Consider the following 23,635-nt stretch of genomic DNA (forward strand, 5'->3'; position numbering starts at 1 on the left):
GAGCAGTTTCATCTCAGTCCTGTGACAATCAAAATCTATGGGGTTTGCAAACCTCTGAATCAGTAGAAAAATGTGCTATTTTTCACGTGTCACGAGCCTTCGAACAACAGCAAGTGTACAATGCCTGTTGGATGTATCCAATAGATGGGAATAGCTCCAAAAATCTTACTCCGGGTTTAAAAATAAGTTAATTGGTTGATTCTTTTTACGTTAAGAGGGGCAACCTCAGTAAATTCAAAATCTCTCAACTTTTCTCATCCATGGTTTATTAAGCGCTTGTCATCATTTGGCAATCCATGCTTGTAGACTGTTTGGCTCCAAATGTCTCATAATTAAGATATTTTTTTGGCACTTCAAACATTATTAGAAACAGTAGCGAAATGATGGGGTTTCCAAAGCATCTGGGAGCAATTTCTCTCTCCTACCACTGATTTTGATGTGATATTAGATGCCTGCACAAAACCTGGTAAAGAGGCATCAACCTGGAATAGTTAGAAGCAGCCTGTTGGGGAAGGTTATCCTGTGACTGACATGTTGGGTGCCAAGGCAAGTCTGTTTGGACGTAATTACTGTACCTGCTGTAGCACAGACTATTACAAAGCAGCCGCTGCGTTCTAATTTAATTAAATGTTACATCAGTGGAAACAATTGATGCCTGGAAGAAATGTTACATTTTTCCATGGCTTCCATTCATGTTTTTATTGAAGGCTTTAACACGTTTTCTTGGCTCTGTTGCTCCATTTATTTTAAGTAAGTTAATTATTATCAAAATTGTAAACATAGGAATATTTGTGAATGTGTTGAACAATCATTGACCAATAATGCCAGCATCCAGTTTTCGGCTATTATAGTCCCATCACATTTTTAATTACCTCACTCCACTTAGCAACCTTGATGACACTGGCCCTTTAATTGTGAAATCATTTTAAAGCAAAATATCAATGCAAATTAATGAAAGATTTCCCTTTTCTAACTAATGCTTTCTTATGGCCTGGACTTTCTGCGTCGGTAAGATCGTCCAGTCCCGCGATGATGCACCCCTGCCTTGGATTTCCTGACGGCAAGAGGTGCAATCAATGGGAAACACGGTAGGTAATGGTGAGACCAGAAGATCCAGATGCAAGCCAATGGCGGGTCGCCACTGTCGCCACGAAACATGCACGGGTTCCATAGAAAGTCCCGCCCTGTGACATTTCCCTTTCAATCTTGTAAACTATGTTTAATATAAGCAATATCTCTTGATTTGCTTCATCTTCTCTCCTACCTAATTACATCCTACCTAAGGGCTGTACTCCTTATATCACAGCACGTTAATAAAAGAATTATGGAGTTGATGCTGTTCTTATCAAAGAAATACTTTCCCATAGATTTCTACAGTTGCATCTTAGTGTGGAAGCAAGCCTCAGTGCAGCGATGAAAATAAAAAAGTTCACCAATTGTTCCTAATCTCTCACCTCTTTCCTTTACACAAAGGGAAATTCTGCCGGTGTGATCTTCTGGTCCTGTCGACGGCGACACCACCACCACAGACCCCCCCAACCCCCCCAACAGCATGACAAGCGAGCCACGCAAAGTGTCACAGCCATTGGTAGAGCCAGAAGATCCCGCTAGCGCCCAATCGGAACCACCTCTGCAGGGGGGCTGGGATTTCCCACCCATAGGCTGGGATTTCCCACCCATAGGATCCAAAATGCTCCAAGTCATTAAGTGAAGTGGACACAAATTGAGCCAATTTGTCAAGGCCCTATGACTACTGGCTCACAATGCCCCTAGGATTTTCTGATTGTGCACTAGCTATGGTAAAACCTTATCAGGGATGAAGAGCTTCATGCAATTTACCCGAATGTCCTATAATTCCATTATATTGGTACAATCCCAGTTGATGTTACTACGAGGTGGAAAGGTCCCAGATGGAACATTGGCTCAAAAGACTGTAACCTTTACTTATTTTTAGAAACCTTTGTGCAGGATTTTGCTCCCCCTTTGCCACATGTCTTGTAGTGGTGGGAGGCAGCCTGACAGTGGCTGGTGGTGGGATCTTCTCGCCCCGCCATTGTCAACAGGGTTTCCCATTGAACGCAGCCCTCACCACCATGAAAGCCACTGCAAAAGTACTCCGTCGGTCAAACCATACTATTCCGCCAGCATGAACAGCCGGAACATCCTGCCCATCGATGAACAGAGACACAGGACTGCAAATTAACTTTTAACAACAAAAAAAAGGATTAAACATGAAAAGTTTGACTTACAAATAATACTCCTTCAGTCCAACCTATCTTCACAAATGCGCACGGAATTTGAAGATAACACAGGTTGCACAATATACCTTACACTATAATGTTCTCAATATGCACCCTGTCACTGTAACCCTAACTGTGGTCAGACAACAGCCCACTATGAAACCCAGTGCCAGATGTCGCACAATCAATCGTCTGGGGGTTTCTCCTCAAATTCGACCCAGATGATTGTCACACAAGTGATTCCAAACTCCAGTGTCAAAAAAACAGACTTTAAAATCTTCTTTTACATAACACTTTCCCTTGTCTGCTTTAACCAGAATCCACCTCCACGTTTTCCAACTCGTCCTTTCAGTATTCCTATGTCTTGAATTTCCATGCATCCAAACAGCTCAGGGGCTCACTTCACAACATAATATGATTGTCTCCAAAGGCTGGACACATTATTCCAAATAATGACACCAAACCTTATCATTGCTCCAACCTCTGTTTTTTCTGCAGCCAGTTTTACCCAGTCTTCCCTTTCCAGGTATGCCTTTAACTTCAGTGAACAGTACCAAGTCCAAATCACAGTTTGTCTTTGTTCATTTAATTTCAAACCTCCAGGAAATTTCTCTTAATTCTCTAGTTTCCAGAGCTAACTATCCTTTAATTCCTCTGGAACTTGCTTTTATGCCGATATCTCCATTGTATGGCTTTCTTATTCTAGCAGTGCTGACCTCTGTACCTGCCAAGTTCCAACTGTCTGGATCCAATTAAACCCATCCAAAAGGGTTTTGTCCTTAAAGTTGGCTCCTGGTTGCTAAGCAACGGCTCGTGCTAATTTTCCCATTGTAAACTCTCTCTATGCACAATGGAAACACAGTTTGAACTGAAATCAAAATCCCCATTCATGCTAACACCTTTGTCTAACATGAATCTAACTAGAGTTGTACCTTTTCCTACACAAAAGCATTAAATTAAACTACTTAAATCAATACTTTATTTATAATATCCAACAATACAAACATAAATTACTTGCAACTACCTCTATTTCCTGCCAGTATAAATATGCCATAACACAGACCTGAGTTCTCAATTAAATCTATCAACTGGAATTAGACAAAGTCATCAGGCTATGAGATGACATTTTCATTTTGGCTATTAGTTTTTTGAAAACTGAATGCCCGAGCCACATTCGCTAGGGATTCGAGCTCTGCGATTTGCGGACATTGGGATGGCATGGTAGCACAGTGGTTAGCACTGTTGCTTCACAGTTCCAGGGTCCCCGTTTCGATTTCCGACTCGGGTCACTGTCTGTGCGGAGTCTGCACGTTCTCCTTGTGTCTGCGTGGGTTTCTTCCGGGTGCTCCAGTTTCCTCCCAAAGATGTGTAGGTTAGGTGGATTGGCCATGCTAAATTGCCCTTCGTGTCCAAAAAAGGTTAGGTGGGGTTACTGGGTTACGAGGATGGGGTGGAGGTATGGGCTTAGTGGGGTGCTCGTTCCAAGGGGAGGTGCCGATCAGATAAGTCGAATGCCCTCCTTCTGCACTGTACATTCTATGATTCTATGACTGGCACTGCACGTGCTCAGGTACATTTTTGTTGTTTAGGGTGCAGAGACCAGTGTTTTTCAAACTTTTTTTCCCGGTCCCCACTTCTGCCAACTGACCAACCTTTGGGATCCATACCGGTCAACCTTCGTGACCCACGCCAACCGATCTTTGCAACCAACGCCGGCCAAATTTCGCAACCCACCATTTAATGTGACGAGTGAGCTGCTTGGTCGTCACAATCTCACTTGCTTTGTCGTTCAATGTCATATTTTTGCCAAGGACTTCAGCTGACGATTTTAGTTCCTCACTGCATCCGTTCAAAAAAATCAAGAGGTTTGTCCTCGAACACGCCATGCTTAATCTTCAAATACCCTTCCCTGCATATAACACATATGTGTTTTGCATCGTTATTTACATTGGCACAATTAACAAAGCCACACCTCAGGAAATCATTATCATGCTGTTTTTGTTCCCCATTTCAGTTTTTTCTTTGTTGGGTGTTCACCAGAGGCCCTGGAGCTCTGCATCTGCTCACACCAACACTGCTTTATCCTGCTGTGGACTCTCCTGCGAAGCTCTCTCCAGCAGATTCAGTTGTGAGATCCTGGCCTGTTTGTGTCTCTGGCCCTCTCTTCCTTATTACAAAATGACACATCTTCAGTTCTTCACACAGTCCTGTTGCATGCTTGCTGGCAGCTACAAAATGGGGGAATCCCTCCTCCATAATTTCGCACCCAAAGCATGGACGTACAGGACACGCGACTTCAGTATACCTCACAGGAGCATGACCTGCTGTCACTTCGGGTGGGAAGACTCCATCATTTGTATTTAAAGGTCGGTCGTGGCTGGCATTCTTAAAAATTGGTCACGAATATTGGGCGTTTCTCCTGCAATTGGGAACGTTGCGACTGATCACTCCATGACCCTTCAAACATCCACCCATAACCCTAGCTTGAAAACCCTAGCATAGATTATGGGCACTGATGTCCTTAATTTCAGAAGAAGCCAGGCTCCTCAGTTAAAACAGACCCGGACCTAATCTAGGCTGACACTTTAGTGAAATGCAGTGAGAGAACTGCATTCTTGATCTTGCTCTTTGAATTTCTTCAAAAGTCACCACAAAAAGTAAATTATCGAGCCATTCAACTCACTTTGTGGGAACCTGGTGGAACTTTGCTCTACACACATCAGTAGCCACCTACGATTATTGCAGTGGCTATGATTATTGCAGTTCAAAAGTAATGTAGTTATTGTGATATACCCAAGATGTTCTGAGCATTCAATGAAGCATTTCATACAAATGCAAGCTCTTTCTATTTTCTGTTGTTGGGCCTGTGCCTGCACCCTGATGCTCCAGTAGAGATAGGAATTCACTTCAACTGAAAAGTAGACTAGGACATATTAATTACAGTTTAATTTTGCCTTTACAATCTTCCCTCGGGACTGCATCTTACCATGGTGGGATGGGTTGTTAACCATATGCTATGCTAGCAGAAGTAATTATCCTGTAAGGCTATGAAAGCTCGATGGGTTGAACAATAGGAGCCTGATGAAAGTGTTGCTCCTTTTAGCCTTAGTTTACTTTATTCTAATTCTGTCACCTTTGCTCATGAGTCGCCAGGTATCTTTCTGATACCGCCATGTGGTTCAAGTCCAAGTAATGATTAATAATGCAACACACCGCTTAGTAAGAATTAAATCAACGCTCATTTATTATATACAGCAATAAATACTTATACAATCATCCTACTTCTAGACTACTACCTACCACTAAAAGCCAATACTTAACTTTGGAAATGGCCCATCAGGTCAGGGAAATGAATGGTGTTTTGAATTGGTTCTGGCCTGCGGGATTCAAAAGCTGGTACAAGTCGATAATCAGGAGCGCCTATCTGGTAGCGATCTCTGGAGTAACACTTACAGTTTTCTTGTCGAAGGGTCTAGAAGGTTGCGAGCAGGAGAAGAAGGGTTGATCTGAACTTGGCCCCTATTTTTATAGTTCCCAGGGGCTTCCCGCCTCTCGGGGCGGACCTCGTACCTGGTTCCAAGTGATTGGACTTGGTCCCAATCACTTGGTTCGATATGCTCCAATAATGGGGCGATTCCTTGATCGGAGGGTGGTCGTCTACCTTCCTTTGTCACAGCCAATGCTGGCGCCGAAAGGTCTGGATTGGCTTTATGTTGCTAATGTGTAGCAATTGTTCCTGGGGATGGCTGTTTAATATGCAGATGGCTGGGTTGTTGTGATGTTAATGACTGCAGGTATCGGTCTGGGCTGACTTCCCCAAAGCCGAATACACTGTTTTACCTGCAGCTGTCCGTTTGAGTCCTGTTGGCTGATTTTCCCATCAGCCTCTTTCATTCGCCATTTTAGATCAGGGTTTGACCATTCTAATCGGGAATCAGCCATTTTAGGTGGCTACAAAAGGTAGTTCGCCAACCTTCCTCGTCAAGTGTTATGAATCTAGCTAATACCTGTCCATGAAAAACTGCCTCGTGTTGTAGGAACAACTCTCAGCCAACTGACCCATGCACACATTGGCAAATTAACTGTGGAGAACATTTGCTAGATGAAGTTCAGACAGAGTCAAATTTGTGGCGATGATCAGATGGCAATGGAAGAAATGAAATAAAAAGAGAACATCCAGGCGATATTTAGGTGGCGGGCAGCAACTGTGCAGAAATAAACCAATTTAAATTTTCAGGTCAATGAAAGGCAAAATGTTACTTTTGTAATCATGAAAGAAAATGGAGGTGCCACTTGACACTGAAGCCTTGAATAACTCATTTGAATTCACTTGGTTTGAAGATCTAAGTATCAGATTCTATCGTAAGGATCCATCCAAATCCCAATCCCTAGATATATGGGTATTTGTGTATTCATTCCCTATCAAATTATTTTCGCTGTTCATCTTTGTAAATTGACAACTTAAGGAGGAAAGAAAAATGATGTCAGAGGGTGAAATTATAACCATTAGTTTGCATATTTGGCATCCAAAATACTGTGACTGAGAACAGAACTTTCAGGAAGTACATTATATAAACTTTACTAACTAGCAATATATTTTTATTTCTCTGCCAGTTCTCTGCCAGTTTTCTCCTTTCTCTGAGAAGGCATAAATTCTTTGTTTGACTTAATGAAACACAGTTCCAAAAATACCAGGTACCTTCTGCGACTCAGCCCATTATTCACATATGAACATTGACAAGAGTGTGGGATCAATCATGCGGCATCACAACAAAGTGTGAACCTGTGGCCGAACAACCACCTAAGATGGCGTCCTGCATAGGATGCTGGGAGAATTGGCCAAGTTTAAGGACAAGCAGGCTGCAGTTTAAATTAAAATTGATGAGCCAACTGCAACCTCGACATCGCAATACACAGGAAAAAGCCCATCTTCAGGCCATCCGAGGAACAATAGAACTATCCTGTCGATCACACTTGTTTATCAGGCACCTAAATTCCTTATTTGGAAGGGCCTACCTGCCCCCAACACTTGCAGGCGTGGCCACTGATGCGCACCCCAAAATCGATGTGGCAGCCCCTGATTGGACTTGATCGATTAGGGTGATCAATCCCTGATCAATTGATTTGCAATAAACCAGAGACCTCCTAAAAGGGGCGAAAAATCCAAGCAGGTTAAAGGGTGCTGCACCACCTTAGAATCTCTCTCTGCAGCAGCAGCACACAACAGCAATGAAACAATGGTGATCTTCACCGGCCACCACGAAGAGGACCATCACGCCACCAAACAGAAGGAAGACCAGATCCAGAGCATCAGATCAGACCAAGAACCAAACATCGAAGACTACCGAAGTCCAATACAGATAAAGGCCTTTTCTGTCTGGATATTTTCTAGTCATTCTAAAGTTAAGCTAAGGTCTGGTGTGAACTTTAATATTCTATGAAATAACTTGGATGATGTGATTGATTAATTGTGACATTGTGTGAGTGTGAATAAATATGATTTGATTCAACAAATCCAGCTCGCAGTGATTTGTCCACCGTGTACGGGTTAAAGACATACTGTGGTAGCAATAAACCAGGCCTCACTGGCCTTCTACATCCCAGTCCAGACATGCAACAAGGAGCAAGAAGCCTGACTGATTTTCTCTTTCACTAACTGGGAAAAACCTGAGCTGAAATCTCAAGCCCCCAAAGATTTAGAGAAATGTACGGCATGTAAGTGTATTCCAGAATGGGATCCACAGAATTGTGGGCACTAAGGGAAACACGAGTTAAGGGAATCATTTGGACAAATGGAATTGATGTAGAAGGTCAGCAGGACAGTCTTCAGGGGCTATATGATCAGCTCCTGCTTCTATTTGCTATGTTCTTAAGTAGAAAAATACCTTTGTACCTGTCCTTACTCTTTGCTAGGGCTGTCCGCAATGAACCTCATTACTCTACTCTCTTCCAACAGCTCTATATTTCCCTCTGCGCTAAATTTTACAGATGTAATGGTCCCTGCCTCAAAACATCCCATGTCGTAACAATTCTCTATGTAAAGAAATCACTTCTAACCTCTTTCCACACGCGAGCCGAGATAAATGTAAATTGCTTCCCTGGCTAAGATCAACCAACTCTGTTTCAAATGTTTTTTCTTGATAAAAAGCTTCGGAACATTTGACCTGGAATGCTCAGATACTGACTGGAAAAACTGCAAAATCAAAGCAGCCTCTTCATAACGTGATTAAGGCAAAGCTCAGATCGTACTGTTGTCCTGATTGATTCGGATTTAGATTGCAAAGTTTATTAAGTTTAGAATTTCATTGCAGGTTTCAAATAATAAGAATACCAGGTTACTAAACAATCACTGTATATGTCTGAAGTCAATCCAATCCACTTCTTTCGATTCATTTTCTTTTGGATTTTTCCAATTAAGGGGCAACTTAGCATGGCCAATCTATATACCCTGCACATCTTTGGGTTGTGGGGTGAGGCCCAAGCAGACACGGGGAGAATGTGCAAACACCACACAGACAGTGACTCGGGTCCTCGGTGCCATGAGGCAGCAGTGCTAACCACTGTGCCACCATGCCACCCATTTGGATTCATTATTAACATTTCTTTTTGTGTATTTTTAGCATAATTATTTTAAAAATGTATCTGTTCAGTATTCTTTCAAGGATCTTCCTGACTTCACAATTCCTGGTGTCTTTCCACCATAAAGTGTAAGATTGTAATGCTGACTGAAATCATTAACATTCTTAGGGAATCAGAATTCTTCTCAGAAAACTAATATTTGAAATGGAAAAAGTGCAGTTTTATTTCCTTTAACATCGCAGGCCATTTTCCAAAATACACATTTCCCACTTTTGAGATAGTGGGCTGTTTAAAATTTCATGCCCTCTGCAATTTCTTCCTTTCATTTTAAATTATGTCTCCAAATAACTAATTTGAAAACGTTGGCCTCCATTACCTTTCAAGGGCACCACTGATCAACGTGGTTTAAGATTGTTCGTAACTTGAGATCACACATTGACTCCAGTTCCAGGGTCACTGACTCTATAGGAGGTACTCAGAATAATGTATCAGATGAATTTATCTTGGATCCCTATCAATCAGCAGATAGCTTAGAAGTCAGATTGACAATCCTTCCTGGTGGTTTGTATTGTTATAGTCACCACAGAATCTGTGAGAAAATCAATAGGGGGTGGGAGTGGTGGTGGTGGTGCTGGGGAGGGGTTCCTCTCCCTGTAGCATTGCTCCCTTATTTAGGAGTTTGGATAAGGAATTATTGGGTGGGCGGACGGTGGGAAGAGACGGGATATGTATGTCAACACAGAAAGGACACGTTTTCAGAAGCCATGGAAAATATGAGGTCTCAATGAAAACATCCTGGAGTGGTTGGAGTGATCTTGAGCAGGATACAGACCGCACTGAGGTCGCTCTGCCTCCGAAGGCATCCCCTCTTCAGGTTGCTAAACAACTGGAGCAGCAGCAAGAAAAACAAACTGCTAACAGTAGGAGAGCTGTACCTTTTGCAGCAGACAGGCAAATAACCAGCAGCCAAGAAATACAGATCGGTGGCTGCCACAAAATGGAAAGCAGCATTGAAGAAGAATCAAGCAGAGGGACCACACAGATAGCTGAACTATAGGATGTCATGATATCCATATTAACATATCATGGTGCAATCACACACACACACACTGATGGACAGATCGATGGACCAATCAACACACACGCAACATCACAGCCAATCACCAGTGAGAGCACACGCACTATAAAACAGGGAACACCACAGTTCCCGCTCATTCCACCAGGAGATAGCTCAGAGCACAGAGCTCACAGCGTGCCACTCAGACATACACCATGTGCTGAGTGCCTCTCTAAGATAGTGCTAGGGCTGTGTCCACAGGTTAGCTGGTGAAGTATGAACCTCAACCAGAAGTTAACAGTTGTTGTTATCCAGAATAATAAAACAGAGTTGTACCATCTACAACCGTGTTGGTTCGTTTGTATAGTGGAACACCCAACACGACATAGTACCAGGTATGAAACCCAGCAACTGTGAGACCTACCTGCACATCTTCAGAGATCCGCCATCCTGCACCATGGACACCATCAGCCCGCCGCAGCCGCTCCAAATCACTGGAAACCTCGGCGTCAACTGGAAGCTGTTTAAACAGCGCTTCCAGCTCTTCCTAGAAGCCACAGACAGGGAGAATACATCGGACACCAGGAAGATTGCCCTCCTCCTCTCCACGGCGGGGCAACACGCCATCCACATCTACAACTCCCTGACATTCGCGGAAGGCGAGGACAAGACGAAGTACAAGACGGTCCTTCTAAAACTGGAGCAACACTTCAGCGTCGAAGTGAATGAGAGCTTCGAGAGGTACCTCTTCCAGCAGCGCCTGCAGAGTAAGGATGAGCCTTTTCAATCTTTTTTGACACACCTCCGTATCCTCGCGCAGACCTGCGGCTATGAGGCCACCTCCGATTCCATAATTCAGGACCAGATAGTTTTTGGGGTCACCTCGGGCACCCTAAACCAGCAGCTCCACAAAATAAAGAGCCTCATCCTAGCCACCGCCATCGAAACCTGCGTCCTCCACGGAAATGCGACCAGCCGGTACTCCCAATTCCAGGCGGCCGAATCGGCACGGCAGGGGTCCTACGAGGCCGAGCGGGTCCAGTCGATCGAGTTCCTCCCGGCCCGCAGACCGGACGAGGGCAGCCATTTTGCGTGCTTTCCGAGGCCTCCCACACTTGTACGCGCCAAAAGAGACGTTGACGCAGAGGGACGTGATGCGCAGGCGCGCTCTACGCAGGACCGAACTGCGCATGCACGGTGGCACAACGAATGCCATGACGTCACGACGTGCGGCAACTGTGGATCCGCACACTTAAAGCGGCAATGTCCAGCCAAAACTCGACAATGCCTCCACTGTGGCAAGATGGGCCACTACGCTGCCTGCTGTCGAGCAGCTCAACCTGCCAACGCTCCCCAATTCCGCCAGCCTCGCAGGGACGTGCGGGCCATTCAGCCTCCATACACCGAGTCATACCCTGACGACGTACAGGTGATACCGACAACCGGGAAGCCTTCCGCGTTGTGGTAATAGGCCAAAATCGGATGTCCTCAAGTAGGACCCACCAGCCGATGCCAGTGCACAGCATTAATCCGGGGGATGAATGGTGTGCCACCCTAACGGTCAACCGATCACCAATTACATTCCGTTTAGACACTGGTGCCTCCGCCAATCTCATTGCATGGTCAGCCTTCCACACCTTGAAGGTCAAACCACAGATTTGGCCATCCCGCTGTCAGTTGGTCGATTACAACAGTAATGTTATCCCGGCCATGGAATCCTGCCAGCTCGAGGTCACACACAATTCATAGATGGCCACACTGTCTTTTGAGATAGTTGGATCCTCGAAGGACTCCCTGCTAGGCGCACAGGCGTGCAAGATTCTCCACCTCGTTCAGCGGGTACACACTCTGTCTCCAGAAGGCGCGTCCGATTTCCCGGATGCAGACTTTAGGGCACAGCTCCACTCGCTCCTCGCCCAGAACCAGGAGACGTTCGAGGGCATGGGCACACTGCCCTACACTTACAGAATACGGCTCAAAACGGACGCCATCCCGGTCATTCACGCACCTCGTAGAGTCCCAGCACCACTCAAGGACCACCTTAAGCAGCAGCTGCAGGATCTCCAGGACCAAGGAGTGCTTTCCCGGGTCATGGAGCCTACGCCATGGGTCAGCTCCATGGTGTGCGTAAAAAAGCCCTCTGGCGAACTCCGGATCTGCATCGACCCGAAAGACCTGAACAATAACATCATGAGGGAACACTACCCCATACCCAAATGGGAAGAGATCACGAGCGAAATGGCTCGGGCTAAAATTTTTACCAAGTTTGATGCCTCAAAGGGTTTTTGGCAGATTCAGCTGGATCAGTCCAGCAGGAAGCTGTGCACTTTCAACACTCCCTTTGGCAGATACTGCTACAATAGGATGCCGTTTGGCATCATCTCGGCATCCGAGGTGTTTCATCGAATCATGGAACAGATGATGGAGGGCATCGAAGGGGTGCGCGTCTATGTTGACGACGTCATCATCTGGTCCACCACACCACGGGAGCACATCAGTCGTCTCCAGCGCGTCTTTGCTCGGATACGAGAACACGGCCTGCGCCTCAACCGAGCCAAGTGTTCTTTTGGCCAAACTGAGCTAAAGTTTCTGGGGGACCACATATCCCGGTCATGGGTGCGTCCGGATGCAGACAAAGTGACAGCTATTGCAGCCATGCCGCAGCCGGCAGACAAGAAGGCAGTGCTACGCTTTCTCGGAATGGTCAACTTCCTGGGGAAGTTTATTCCCAACCTTGCCTCCCACACAACGGCTCTTCGCCACCTGGTGAAGAAGACCACGGAGTTCCAGTGGCTGCCCGCACACCAGAAGGAATGGGAGGAGCTCAAGATCAAACTCACCACCGCCCCGGTACTGGCGTTCTTCGACACTACTCAAGATACAAAGATCTCGACTGATGCCAGCCAGTCCGGCATTGGGGCGGTACTCCTGCAATGGGACAACACTGCATCATGGGCCTATGCCTCGCGGGTCATGACCCCACAGAACAGCGCTATGCGCAGATTGAGAAGAAGTGCCTGGGTTTGTTAACCAGCATAGATAAATTCCACGACTATGTGTATGGTCTCCCTCAGTTTACCGTGGAAATGGACCATCGCCCCCTGGTCGGCATCATACAAAAGAACCTCAGTGAGATGACCCCTCGCCTCCAGCGCATTCTGCTCAAGCTCCGGAGGTACGACTTCCAACTGGTCTACACCCCGGGAAAGGACCTCATCATCGCGGATGCCCTGTCCAGAGCAGTGAGCACACCGCTCGAATTGGGGGGGTTCGTCTGTCAGGTCAACGCACATGTAGCCTTCACATCGGCCAATCTGCCAGCTACTGATGCAAGTCTGGCCCATATTCGCCGTGAGACTGCGGCTGACCCCCTTCTACAACGTGTGATGCGACACATGACGGAAGGGTGGCTCAAGGGGCAGTGCCCACAATTCTACAATGTCTGGGACTACTTGACCATCATTGACGGTGTCCTCTGAAGTTGGACCGGATTGTGATCCCACATAGCATGCACAGGCTGGTCCTCGAACAATTGCACGAAGGCCATCTCGGGGTTAAAAAGTGCAGGTGGAGGGCCCGAGAAGCTGTGTACTGGCCGGGCATCAGCGACGACATCGCCAACGTGGTGCTCAACTGCCCTACCTGCCAAAAATTTCAGCCGGCGCAGCCCCCTGAGACGCTTCTGCCCCATGAGTTGGTAACGTCCCCCTGGGCAAAGGTGGGTGTGGACCTTTTTCATGCACTCGGCATCATAATTGACTATTTTTCCAATTATCCGGAGGTCATACGCCTGCACGACGTGACATCATCAGCTGTAATCAGAGCCTGTAAAGAAACCTTCGCTCGCCATGGCATTCCACTCTCCGTCATGTCGGACAATGGGCCCTGTTTTGTGAGCCAAGAATAGTATTCTTTTGCCGCTTCATATGGATTCACACACGTGACGTCCAGCCGTCTGCATCCCCAGTCAAATGGCAAGGCAGAAAAGGGCGTCCATAGTGTGAAGCGGCTCCTCTGCAAGGCTGTTGATGCCGGATCTGACTTCAGTTTAGCCCTGCTGGCCTATCGCTCAGCTCCACTGTCCACAGGCCTCTCACCAGCCCAGTTGTTGATGGGTCGCGCCCTCAGGACCACTGTACCGTCCATTCATGTTCCTAAACCCGACCATGCTCCAGTACTGCAAAGGATGCGACAGCAGCGTGCTCAGCAGAAGGTAGCACATGACACTAGGGCAACTGATCTTCCTGCCCTGGCGCCTGGAGACAACGTCCGCATACACCTACCAGAGGGTGGCTGGTCAGCAACTGCCGAAGTTCTCCGCCGCGTGGCTCCCCGCTTGTTCCTGGTTCGCATGCCTGATGGCTCCATTCGCCGGCGTAATCAGCGGGCCCTTCGGCTGCTTCTGCGCTCGCTACGTGATCATGCACCGGTGCCACACCCTCCTGTTGTCCCTGATGTCGGCTTCATGGAGCTTCCTGCTACTCTGCCTATTCCTCCATCGCCCGTGGCCAGGCCCATTCCTCAGCCGGTGGATCCTGAGCCACCCTTGAGGCGGTCAACCCGAATTCGTCGACCACCTACTCGACTAGACTTATGAGCCTGTTTGCACATTGGACTCATTGAATTGTTATGCAACAATGTTAATGTGTTTCTCTTTTTTTGTCGTTCCAGGAGTTCTCTTTCGATATTTGATGATTGCATTTGTTTTGTTTGTGGTACAACCTCGGTGCTATGTTGCACCTGCCACCTTCCTATGTATATAGTTTAGCCTCATGTACATGTTGTAAATATTGCACACACATATTCAGCTGCACTCAGTACACACCAATATTTATTACCATATAGGCACATATTCTTGTGAAAAGGGGGGATGTCATGATATCCATATTAACATATCATGGTGCAATCACACGCACACACTGATGGACAGATCGACGGACCAATCAACACACACGCAACATCACAGCCAATCACCAGTGAGAGCTCACGCACTATAAAACAGGGAACACAACAGTTCCCACTCATTCCACCAGGAGATAGCTCAGAGCACAGAGCTCACAGCGTGCCACTCAGACACACTCCATGTGCTGAGTGCATCTCTAAGATAGTGCTAGGGCTGGGTCCACAGGTTAACTGGTAAAGTACGAATCACAGCCAGAAGTTAACAGTTGTTGTTATCCAGAATAATAAAACAGAGTTGTACCATCTACAACCGTGTTGGTTTGTTTGTATAACGGAACACCCAACACGACATAGGAGACAGATGATAAGGAGCATTAAAGCAGGAAATCAGTTGGACAACATTAAATGGCCAGGAATTCTTTTTTTAATGAATGGTCAGCAATGAAAAAAAGTGATGTTTCATATCCACATCATCCACCTGAGAAAATAAAGCAGCAAATCAAAAACAAACCGAGGGCACACAAAATTAATCATTGCGTAATGAGTCCGGTGGCACAGTGGTTAGCACTGCTGCCTCACAGCGCCAGGGACCCGGGTTCGATTCCGACCTCGGGTTACCATCTGTAAAAGGAACTTCCCTCCCTCTCCCTCGTGTTTTCTCCAGAAAAGCTGCTGTATTTTTAAAACTGCGGAGGCCTGAATGAATCTGCAGTGAATGCCATTACAGACTGGAAACAGAAGTCTCAACAGAAAGTCTTGAAGGAAGGTGTGCTAGAAACAACTATCTGAAACAACGACTCTTATCTTTATACTTTGCTTATTATTTTACGCCCCTCTGTGTTTATCTGTCTTGTGTGTGTAGAGGGTGGGGCAAGTTTAAATTGGGGATTAGGAATTAGGTCATAGTTAACCTGTTGTATATGCTGCATATTTAATTACAGATACTGTTAATGATAAACATAACTGTTTCTAAATTTACAAACTTGGTGACTGTAGTTATTGGGCAGCTAAGGGCTAAAGACTTTGGGCGTTTTTCTAATAAATATTTATTAATTTCAATTATTTTGCAACTTCAGGTCAAGTAGTGCTGGAATTAGCCCAGGTGGTCGTAACAAAATGCATAAGGGAACATGGTGGTGTCTCACTGAAATATTCTGAACATTCTATCAGCTACCTCTTTTAATCTACCTGTTCTACATCAGCTTCCTCAGTACTTCAGGTAATGTGATTGACATTTTGTTGTAGTAATTTCATTTTTGCCTCCTGTTGTTTTGCCATGTGTTACTTTTTCAAAGGTTCCTGTTCAGGTATTTTCCAAACTAAAAATACCAATTTCTTCTCCATTAAGTGTTGGATGGATGCATCTTAAGAAGGCCTTATTGATCTTGGATGGGATGCAGCACAGTTTGACTAAAATGCTACCTGGAGTCCAAGGGTTAAGTTAAGATGAGAGATTACACAAACTAAGTCAAAAGCTGATTCAATAAATGTTTTCAATATTTAAAGGGAACCAGCGGGGAAGGATCTATTTCTGCTGTTTCGGGACAAGAAATTAGGGCTAGGGCTTTAACTAGTGAAGGTCGGAAATGATGCTGCACACAAAGCGTGGGAGAAGTTAGGAAACCACCTTTGCAAGCAGTAGTTGATGCTGGATCATTTAGTAATTCTAATTGGATGGACCTTTGTTAACCAAATGTATTCAAGGATATGGGGAAATAGTGGGTTTTTGGAGTCAGGTCATTGAATATCATGATCTCATTGACGGGAAGAGCAGACTTGAGTGATAAATGGCTGCTTCCTGTTTCTGTTTCCCTCTGCCAACCAGATTTTCCGTGACTTAAACGGGAGATGTCTCAGATCACGCATGTTGGAAATTCAATTTGGTTGCATTTGGGGCCAAAGGGGTTGAAGTTAATCCCCAGAATAAATATGATTAATTTAAAACAAAGTACATTGTTGGATAACTCCGTCGCCTAACCAGCTCTTCAGTTATTACCGCTGTGACTGAGGGAATTGGATTATTTTTATGTGAATTGATTAATGAATGGTCTTAATTGTAAATCCCCTATGTGGCCATAACAACCTAATGATGTGAACTCTGGCATCCGAGCAGCCTCATACTAGCTCTTTGGTTTTGTCTCGAGTCTGTGGGATGAAATGCTTATTATTTGTTTACTTGAATGACGCAGGCAGACTGGCCAGATAAAGTAAGATGATCCATCCTCTACTGTTTCAATTAAAGTATTCATTGGATCTATTTTCTTGCCAAATGTATTGGCAGAAAACTGTTGCAGAAAAGTGCAAAATCACTATTACAATTGTTTTCTCAAAGCTTCAATACCCTGTATGTGGTATAAAATTTAATAGCTTTTTTGCTGTTGAAGAGAAAAATATATTTTTTTAATACTTAGCTGCTGCTTGATTTTGATTTTTGATATTTAGTCTTGATTTTTATGGCTGTTGGGGAGGGGGTGCAGGCTGTGCAAGACTCAAAGGAGGCTGGTAGCGTGCATCACAGACTGGGAACTTGGAAGCCCTAATCACTAATTCTCAAGTCTCACCTGACATCTGACCAGATTCATTACCTGCCAGGAGGTAGGAGTGGAAATTTTGCTGCAGGCGATCAAAGCTGGGGATCTACCGGAGCAGTGTCCACATGGATTCCCTCATGGTCAGATTATGGAGATTTGGGGATTCCCTCATGGTCATATTGTGGAAAAGTGGGGATTCCCTCATGGTCGAGTTGTGCAGAGCTAGGATGCCCTCACAGTCCGATTGTGGAAAATTAGGGATTCCCTTGTAGTCAAATTAGGGATGGCTGCGCGGATTTCCTTATGGTCAGATTATAAATGATTGAAGATTGCTTCATATTACTCAATCAGGTTGGCATTGGGGCAGAGGAAGCTCAAGAAGTCCTTGCAAGGCCTGGTGGGTACATTTCTGTATCTCCTAACTCGTGGGGAATTCAAAAGTACTTTAGCCTCTTCTGGCCTGTCAATGTCCCTGCCAAGTTTCTGCCACCAGCAGACTTTGAGGGACGTCCCCATCTTGATCTTATCCTCGAGCTGATACTTTTGCTTCTTAACATTCAAGTGGGAGTCTCATCCAGGTCAAAATCACTTGCCCACCCTTTCATGCCTATCAATGGGGTGTAAGGATTGGTAAAATCAAGATCTGAAGTTGACATTAATGTTTAGGAGAATAGCGACTGATGCGAAGCAAACTGATTAGCCTCCATGAGAACTGCCAGTTTCCAACTGCTTTACGAATATTCATGTTACTATCTGTCTATGTTTGCAATCTCTACACATTCCACCAGATCAGTTACTGTGCCAGCATAGACTGACAGAATACTGTGAAAGAAACCAGCTTGACTGATACCATTTCTTCATTAATGTAATAAATTAACTGTGAGTTTTGAATTTATTAATTGTGTCTGCCTTCTTCCTCTCCAGGGCCTAAATTTTACACCTCACAGATGGATGTTCGGATGACCTGAAAGCTTGCAAAATCACGCAAGAAGGTGTGGGGCATGATTCCTGGCGTTATCGCTCATCTGAGAGAGGAAAGCAATCAGTCAGTATTATCACTCATCACATAGTCAATGTCTATTCTCGGAATCCGGGTTCAACTGATATCAGTGGCATCATAGTGGCTTTGTGATTGCTGAATCACTGGGGTTGCTTTTTCAGAGTCCTTATGATGGCTGTGACGACCCTAGATTCTTCTCAATCTCTGCCTGTCTCACATATGTCCACTGGACTCTTACCTTCCTCCATGTTCACACTCAGGCTCCGGAGTGTCCATCTCATACCTGGTGAGGATTACATGCTTGGCCACCGCCCGCCCCCCCCCCCCCCTGCCCCAATAACCAGTCACTGATTGCTCAGCATTATTGTGGCTTTTCTTCTCCTATAAGTGCAAAGATCCATTCATTACACAACGCTCCACCTGTAACACCACACCTTGCTCTCACCATTGCCTGCCCCCCCCCCCTCCTCCCCACCCCACCTTCACCCCTGTGAACCGTGTTGACGTTCCCAACATCTTTACACATCTGACCCTTATATGGACCCAGGGCTTCCAATCGGATCATCCAGTCTTAACGCACACAGGCCAATGTGTGCTTTGAAACTCTGATTCCTCCACTACTGAACACCATGAAGGATGGCTGCTCTTCCAGACTTCTCCACACTGGACTATGCCAACTCAGTATTCATCTTTACCGAGCGCAGAAGAGCACTGAACCTTTTCTGGAACTATATCATGCCTGCTGACCTTGGCGGTAACCAACACCGAGGCCTTCTAAGTTTGGTTAGGTGGTCTTCTCTTGCCGTCCCCTGCCACAAGCACATCCCACCTGGTATCCACTGCCTCTGTGAGAGCGTGAAGGCAGTCAACAGAAAACTTGGGTTAGGCCTGACTGCTTACCTTCATTGCCTTCCCACTTGGTATGTCCTCCGGATGCTGCTGCCAACTGGAGAGCACATTCTGTCTGCTCAAATGTCTTCTGTGGTCTGAGACAGTCACCTTTAAACCTGCTGCCTGGTCCCCATTGGACCCTGCATCCACCATGCTCCCCCCCCCCCCCCACTAGCTTTGTTGTTGATGCACGATCAATTGCACGAAGACTTGAGTTGGGTACAACTGAGGCTTTATTGCTCTAAGATGTGTGGCCTCCCACAGCAGCTGGCAAAATGGCTGCAGCCTGATGGGCACACATATTTATACTCCGCCTACTGGGCGCAGGCAGCAGGCAGGGACTACCAATGTACCTGTAGTACAGGTCCTACCATACATCACCTAATAGAGGTGCAACAGTGGTTTACCACAGTTGTGCTTATGTCTATGTTTGATGTTGCATTTCTTGGTCAATATCGTACGGAAGTCTGAGGCAGTGGTTAAAACTGCTGCCTCACAGCACCGAGGACCTGGGTTTGATCCCGACTCTGCAAGCCATTAAGGTCAAGGGAAATTATGGATGGGCAGCAAATGAGGGTCACATGAAAGAACAAATGGAAAATAGAGCAGTCTCGTTCGGCCTTCTTTTTCTCCAATTCCCTACACTCTTATACTTTTCAGTACATTTTAAATCATGCTCTTTATTTTATCAACCAACAGCAATGCAACATTTATAGGTTCGCATGACCTGCGCTTGAATAGAGTTCAAGCTTATTTGCTCATGGCTTGAAACTGCCAGAATCAGTGTAATGCAGGCAGGTGGAAGTAGTGATTTTCAGGTGTGGTATTCTAGTTTAAGTGGGCAGTGTGTTGTGGAAAATGGCTCTTTCAGAGGCTCTGAAATGTTTGGGAGTGGAGACGGTCATATGCAGTACCTTACGGATAGAGACTAAAAGCAGACTGTTAGGTTTGGCAAAAACATTGCAGTTAACATTACCTGACAAAATGCGAAAAGGTGAGGTAATTATGGCGGTGGCTAAACATTTAAAGTTTAACTCATTGGAAATGGCAAAAATACAGTTACAAATTAAACAAATGGAACATGAGAAAGAATTCAAGCAGCTTGAATACGAAAGAGAGGAAAAAGAAAGAGAGAGAGCGGAAAAAGAAAGAGAAAGAGATAGAGAGGAAAAAGAAAGAGAGGAAAAAGAAAAGGCGAAAAGAAGGAATAGCCCTAGCAGAACAAAAAGAAAGAGAAAGGGAGATACAGATAAGGGAAAAAGATAAAGAGAGTGAGTTTGAACTTCAGACAATGGTCATGAAACATGACAGTCAGTTATAATTGGCAGACGTAAAGGGAAATGTACAGTTGGATGATAATGATGAGGATAGTGAGAAAGAGAATCAAAGTCAAAGGCTTGGCGAGAATCTATTTAAATATGTCCAAGCATTTGCCAAGGTTTGATGAAAAGTAGGTAGAAGCCTTTTTCATTTCATTTGAGAAGGCAGCTGAACAAATGAAATGGCCACAGGACATGTGGGTATTACTGATTCAACCAAAGCTGATAGGTAGGGCTAGTGAAGTGTTTGCATCACTACTGGAAGAGGTATCTGGAACATATGAGGAGATGAAAAAAATCTATCTTAGGTGCATATGAACTAGTGCCTGAAGCATACAGACAAAGGTTTAGAAATTTAAGGAAATAATTTGGTCAAACATACATGGAGTTTGAATGGCTCAAACAAAGTAATTTTGATCGGTGGATAAGGGCTTTGAAAATAGACCAAACGTATGAAGCTCTCAGAGAAATTATACTTTTGGAGGAGTTTAAAAATTCAATTCCTGATGTAGCAAGAACTCATGTGGAAGAGTAGAGGGTTAAAACTGTGAGGTTAGCAGCAGAAATGGCAGATGATTATGAATTAGTTCATAAATCAAAGCTTGTTTCCGACATCAGTTTCAGCCTGTGAGGGATAGAAACTGGGGACATGAGAAATACTCAAGTGGTAAAGGCAAAGGTGACCTGATGGGAGATAATAAGGAGAGTGTACCTCCGACTAAAAAAGAAATCCAGGAGAGTGGAGGAGACATGAAAAGTTTCAAATGTTTTCACTGTAATAAACTAGGCCATGTAAAGTCACAGTGTTGGTGGTTGAAGAAAAGCACTGGGAAGGCTGATGTGGTAAAACAGGATAAGACAGGGGGTTTGTTAAAGTGGTAAAGGAAAGCCCAAGTGAAGCGAAGTAGGTGCAAAAGATTGTACAGCCTGATCAAGAGGTGATTGATAAGAAGGTGCCAGATCTCTTTAAAGAATTTAGTTGTGTGGGTAAAGTTTACTCATGTGTATCAGGACGAGCAAGTAAAGAGGTCATAGTTTTAAGAGATACGGGAGCAAGTCAATCTGTAATGGTAAGAGATGAGTTGTTATGTAGTTTGGGAAGAATGTTGCCAGAAAAGGTGGTAATATGTGGAACTCAGGGTGAGAGGAGCAGTGTTCCATTATAAGGTAAGGTTGGAAAGTCCAGTGAAGAGTGGTGAAGTGGTAGTAGGAGTAATAGAGAAACTATCTTGTCCAGGAATACAGTTTATCTTGGGTAATGATACAGCTGGATCGCAGGTGGGAGTGATGCCGAATGTGATTGACAAGCCAGTGGAAAATCAGACAACTGAAGTGTTGAAGGACGAATATCCTGGGATTTTTCCGGATTGTGTAGTAACAAGGTCGCAAAATCACAGGTTAAGACTAGAGGAGAAATCAAAGAGTGAAGATGAAGTTGAAGTGCAATTATCAGAAACGATTTTTGATCAGATGGTTGAAAAAGAACAAGAACAGGTGGAGGATGAGGCGGATATTTTTAGTTCAGGAAAATTGGCAGAGTTACAACAGAAAGATGTAGAAATAAAACGGATGTATCAGAAAGCATACATGGAAGAGAAATCTGAGTGTATACCAGAGTGTTATTACTGTAAAAGTAATGTCTTGATGAGAAAATGGAGACCTTTACATACGCAGGCGGATAAAAAGTGGGCAGAAGTTCATCAAGTAATATTGCCAGGAGGGTATAGCAAGGAGGTGTTGCGAGTTGCACATGAGGTACCAGTGGGAGGTCATTTGGGAATAAGGAAAACTCAGGCTAAAATCCAGAAACATTTTTATTGGCCTGGACTACATAAAGATGTAGTTAAATTTTGTCACACATGTCAAGTGATAGGGAAACCTCAAGCAGTGATAAAACCAGCGTCGTTAATACCCATTCCAGCATTTAAGGAGCCTTTTACAAGCGTCCTAATTGATTGTGTAGGACCGCTTTCTAAAACGAAAAGTGGGAATCAGTATCTTTTGACTATAATGGATGTGTCTACTAGGTTTCCAGAGACCATTCCAGTACGTAATATTACAGCTAAAAAGATTGTGGAGGAATTACTTAAATTCTTTACTAGATATGGACTACCCACAGAAATACAATTGGATCAAGGATTGAATTTCGCCTCAAGGTTATTCAAAGAAGTTATGGATAGCTTAGGAATAAAACAATTTAAATCAACTGCGTACCATCCAGAATTGCAGGGAGCACCAGAAAGGTGGCATCAGACATTAAAGAAAATGTTGAGGGCTTATTGTCAAGATTATCCAGAGGATTGGGATAAAGGAATTCCATTCGTACTGTTTGCAATTAGGGATGCACCTAATGAGTCAACCAAATTCAGTCCTTTTGAACTAATTTTTGGTCATGAGGTATAAGGACCACTTAAATTGATTAAGGAAAAATTGGTGAGTGAGAATTCAGAACTTACATTATTGGATTTCATGTCCAATTTTAGGGAATGATTAAATAGAGCAGGTGAATTGGCTAGACAACATTTGAAAGTTGCACAAAATGTGATGAAACGGGTCGCGGACAAGAAACCCAAAGTTCATAGCTTTGCCAGTGGAGATAAAGTTTTAGTGTTGTTACCAGTGGTAGGTGAGCCTTTAAAAGCTAGGTTTTGTGGACCTTATCAGATTGAAAGGAAATTAAGTGAGGTGAATTATGTGGTAAAAACACCAGATCGAAGGAAGACTTACCAAGTGTGTCATGTGAATATGCTTAAAAGGTACTTTGAAAGGGAAGGAGAGGAAAAGGAGGAGGTTTTAATGATTCTAACTCAAAGTGACAAACAAAATCCAGATGACTGTGAATTTGACATACCTCAAATTAAATTGGAAAACGAGGTTGTTCTTAAAAATTGGGATAAATTGTTGAGTTACCTTCCAGAGGAAAAACGAACTGACCTGAAAAAGTTATTGATATCGCGTGGGCAAGTTTGTGGAGATAAATTGGGAAATACTAAAATGGCTAGACATGATGTAAATGTGGGAAATGTTGTTCCAATCAAACAACATCCATATAGACTTAACCCTTTAAAATTGGCACAGGTTAACAAAGAGATTGAGAGTATGCTTAAAAATGGCAT

The sequence above is a fragment of the Scyliorhinus torazame genome, chromosome 21 (genome assembly GCF_047496885.1).
Source record: "Scyliorhinus torazame isolate Kashiwa2021f chromosome 21, sScyTor2.1, whole genome shotgun sequence".
Lineage (NCBI taxonomy): Eukaryota > Metazoa > Chordata > Chondrichthyes > Carcharhiniformes > Scyliorhinidae > Scyliorhinus > Scyliorhinus torazame.